Raw genomic sequence first — 4,445 nt, 5'->3', positions numbered from 1 at the left:
GTTTCACTAGGTTTCACTATGTTGGCTAAGCCTGGTCTTGATCTCCTAGGTTCAAGCGATCCTCTTACCTCTGACTCCCAGATTTCTGGGATTATAGGCATGAGCCACTGCACCTGGCCTGCAAAATGTTTTAAAATAAACAAGTAGAAGGTAAAAAGTAAAAATCTTACATATTCCCACTCAACCCCACCTTCTTCTGTAAATTGTTGTGCTCTCAGTTTCTGCTGTAAGTTTCTCTACACACTTACATATTTAGGAACATGCAATGGTATACAGGGCCAGGCATTTGGGAAAGAGATAGGTGGACTACCCTGGCAGAGGGAAGTATTTTATCCCTGACATTAAGTCCTTTGCATGTCTGATCTTGAACTCCTAGGCCCAAGCGATCCTCTTGTCTCTGCCTTCCAGAGTTCTGGGATTATAGGTGTGAGCCACCACACCTGGCATGAAAAATGTTTCTCAGAATATCCCTATGAAATAGGTACTGCATATTGTTATCCCTAGTTGACTGCTGAAGCAGCTAAGGTAATCTCACCCAAAGTCTCAGGACTAGTAAGTAGCCAAACTGGGATTTGAACCACAGCACTTTAACTCCAGTGTTGGCACTGTTTACTGGCTGTGCTATGGGAGTCTCCTGGTGTTCTCTCTAATTTTTGCTAAATTTACTGCGTAAATGGACTCTTCTACAAACTTTTCTCCAGGTTAGATAGCTAGAAATGGAAAATTTTCATACCTACTTCCAAGTTGCTCTCTAGAAACTGTGATAACAACTGATACTCCCACAGAGTTTGAGAGTGTCATTTCCCCTGAAGTTTTGCTAATGTTGGATTTTATTGTTTATTCGTTTTTGACAATCTGAAGATTAAAAATATTTCATACTTATTTTAAGTTACATTTCCTTATGTACCCATAAGACTGAACATTGTTATATGCTTATTGAAAACTTACATTTCTTCCTCCGTTTAATTACCTGTTCAATTCCTTGGTTCATTTTTTTAAATAGTTTAGTTTAATTTGTATTTTATATTCATTGATAAGTACTCCTTATGTATTAAGGATATTAATCTTTTGTTGTATATTTGGCAACTAATCTGTCCTTTTCACTCTTTTTTAACTTTTGCTTATAGTATTTTTGTTGTATGAAAGTCTTCAATTTAAAAAATAGTAAAACTGTATATTTAACATAGTTAATTATTAGTATTTTGGGTATAATAACTATATTTATGAATAAAATGACATCTGATATTTGCTTCAAAATGATCCAGTGAGGGTGGGCAGATAGATGAAACAAGACTGGCTATGAATTTGATGATTGTTATGTTTGGTGATGCACACAGAAGGGATCATTGCACCATTCACTCCACTTCTGTAAAAATAAAAAGTTAAAACCCTCTAGTCAAATCGGTCCCTCTTATCTTTGGTAATGCTCTCTGTTCTGAAATTTGCTTAAGAGGAACTTTTCCATTTTCGTACTATAGAAATAGTCTCCTATATTTTGTCTTACTATTAATTTTTTTTTATTTAGCTCTTTAGTCAAGCTGAAAGTTACCTTGTGTTTGGTAAAAATCTAACTTTTATTTTTTTGATACGGAGTCTCACTCTGTCTCCCAGGCTGGAGTGCAGTGGTATGAGCTCAGCTCACTGCAATCTCCACTTATTGGGTTCAAGCAATTCTCTTGCCTCAGCCTCCAGAGTAGCAGGGATTACAGGCTTGCACCACCATGCCCAGCTAATTTTTGTATTTTTGGTAGAGAGAGGGTTTTACCACGTTGGCCAGGCTGGTCTTGAACTCCTGACCTCAAATGATCCACCCGCCTCAGACTCTCAAAGTGCTAGGATTACAGGAGTGAGCCACCATGCCCGGCCCCAAAAATCTAACTTTTGTTTTCCAAACGGAAAGCTAATTATCCAGCGTGACTTATGGGATAATCCTTTTTTTTAATTTCCAATCTTAAATGTCACCTTTTATCTCTAACAAATTCCCATCTATGCATATGCCTGTTTCTGGGCTCTAGAATGAATTTACTGAGTCTGCTTTATTAACTCATTGTTTTCATTACCATCTGTCTCTTCCAAATGAGCTTTAGAATCAGCTCATCACGTTCCAGAAAAAAAACATTTCTGGTTTTTTAATTGAGATTTTATTAGGTTTATAGATCAATTTTTTTTTTTTTTTTTTTTTTTTTTAAAGACAGGGTCTTACTCTGTTGCCCAGGCTAGAGGGCAGTGGTGCGATCTCGGCTTACTACAACCTCAGCCTCCCAGGTTCAAGCGATTCTCATGCCTCAGCCTTCTGAATAGCTGGGATTACAGGCATGTGTCACCATGCCGGCTAATTTTTGTATTTTTAGTAGAGACAGGGTCTCACCATATTGGCCAGGTTGGTCTCGAACTCCTGACCTCAAGTGATCTGCCCGCCTTGACCTCCCAAAGTGCTGGGATTATAGGCATGAGTCACCGTACCCAGCCTTATAGATCAATTTGAGGAGAACTGACACCTTCACATTACTGATCCTTCATCCAGGAAATGGTACATCTCTCCCATTATTTTTTGTTGTTTAGTGAAGTCATAAAGAATATTTATTGCTAGATTTAAGTATTTTTATTTTCTAAAACTTCCCGTTCTCTTCATTTGGGAATTAATGCAAGATTTTTATTAACTTTTTTAATATTGGGCATCAAAAACTGCTTAGACAACTGTAGGTTTGCTAGTTTCTCACCTTGTCACTGTTGCTTGTATATAGCATCTTCTTTTCTTAAATTTAATTTTCCTTCATGGCTCACTGCAGCCTTGACTTCCTGGAATTAAGTGATCTTCCCACCTCAGTCCCCTAAGTAACTAGGACTACAGGCACGTGCTACCACACCTGGCTAATTTTTGTATTTTTGGTAGATACAGGATTTCCCTGTGTTGACCAGGCTGGTCTTGAACTCCTGAGCTCAAGCAATCCACCCTCCCTGGCCTCCCAAAGTACTGGGATTATAGGTGTGAGCCACCACCCCAGCCTAGTTTCCTATTTCTGTTTTGAGGTACCCGACTTAATGTTCTACAAGCAGTAATCAGTTTAAATTTTGTGGACCAACTAGGTAAAGCAGTTAATTATAATTATGCTATCATCATGCATGAATATAAATTAGAGTGGTGCAAATGCTTCAGTTGAGTCTTTTAAGTTTTTACGTCCACTAAATTAAAGATTGAGTAGCAAATCGAAATTAAAACTAGAGGAAAAGTCAAAGTTCAGCTTCTAGCTAGAGTCATTATAGCAACTCCAGGAAATAAATCTGCATGCACAGAAGGGAGAGCAAGAGGAAATAACTGTTAATCTCTAATATGAGCTCCAGGCAATTGTTTTTCTATTTCTTCAATACTTTCATGTTGAGATGACTAGAATTATGATTTTTTCTTTCATGTATTCCATTATATTCTCTGTCATATTTTTCTCTTGAAACCTGTCTCAGGAAGAGCCAACTTTCTGAAGGAGACAGAATCATCATGCCTTCACATTCCTAAAGATGGGGTAACCTGGGTTTGTTCTTTCTCTCTCCATATATTTTTAATATGGAAACTTCATGAATTTGTGTTTCATTCTTGTGCATGGGCCATGCTAATCTTCTCCATATCATTCCAATTTTAGTATATTTGCTGCCGAAGCCAGCACAGGGTTTGTTCTTTCTAATCTCATTTGGTTCATTCATTCATTCATTCATTCAACAAATATTCATTGAGCATCTATGACACTGGTTTTCAACCTGGTTACATAATGAAACCACCCAGGGAACATTTCCAAAATACCATTACCAGTTTTCACCCATAGATTAATGGAACCTAGGCCACACCTATACATTTCTAAAGCTCCTCAAGCAATTATGATGCATATGAGGGTTGAACACAGCTGCCCCATGATATATTAGGTCCTGCGCAAACAAGAGGGGATGCAAATAAAAATAAATAATTGCTAACATTTATTGAGAATGCATACTGTATGTCAGGCACTATTCTCAGTTCCTTATGTGTTTTAACACATTTAATCCTCTCAACAACCCTAGAAGGTAAGTATTATTCAGTCTCACACGAAAACTGAAGCACAGAGAGGCTAAGTAACTTGTCCAAGGTAACACATCCAGGAAGCGGCAAAGTCAGGTCCTGGAGTCCATCCTCACTTTTCTATGGTCCATCCATAGTATCATAGTCGAGCAAATAATGAAAACACAGGAGATATGTATCAAGAACACCTAAAGTGACAGGTGGAGGAAGGAGATAGGGTCAGGAAGGCTTCCTGTAGGAGGTGGCACTTCAATTAAATAGAGAAAAAATGGAAACCAGAGAGGCAAAGTGGGGAGTAGAGTTCCTCAGATTCCTTCCTCCCTTGTCTTGCTACACAACCTGCCTCCCCTTGTCCCAGGAGCTCCGTCCTCCCTCTTCTCCACACTGAAAACACTGGAAT

The 4,445-nt window shown here is 38.4% G+C and overlaps 1 non-coding gene across 1 annotated transcript; it reads right to left on the bottom strand.

The window, feature by feature from the left end:
- Positions 1-3,552: 3,552 nt before the first annotated feature.
- Positions 3,553-3,658, bottom strand: LOC112607425. The gene has a single exon (XR_003115779.1). It is a non-coding gene; the product is annotated as a U6 spliceosomal RNA (small nuclear RNA).
- Positions 3,659-4,445: the final 787 nt, after the last annotated feature.

The sequence above is a fragment of the Theropithecus gelada genome, chromosome 14 (genome assembly GCF_003255815.1).
Source record: "Theropithecus gelada isolate Dixy chromosome 14, Tgel_1.0, whole genome shotgun sequence".
Taxonomy (NCBI): domain Eukaryota; kingdom Metazoa; phylum Chordata; class Mammalia; order Primates; family Cercopithecidae; genus Theropithecus; species Theropithecus gelada.
The sequence above is the reverse complement of the archived record's forward strand: the minus strand, read 5'-3'. Positions and strand labels throughout refer to the sequence as shown.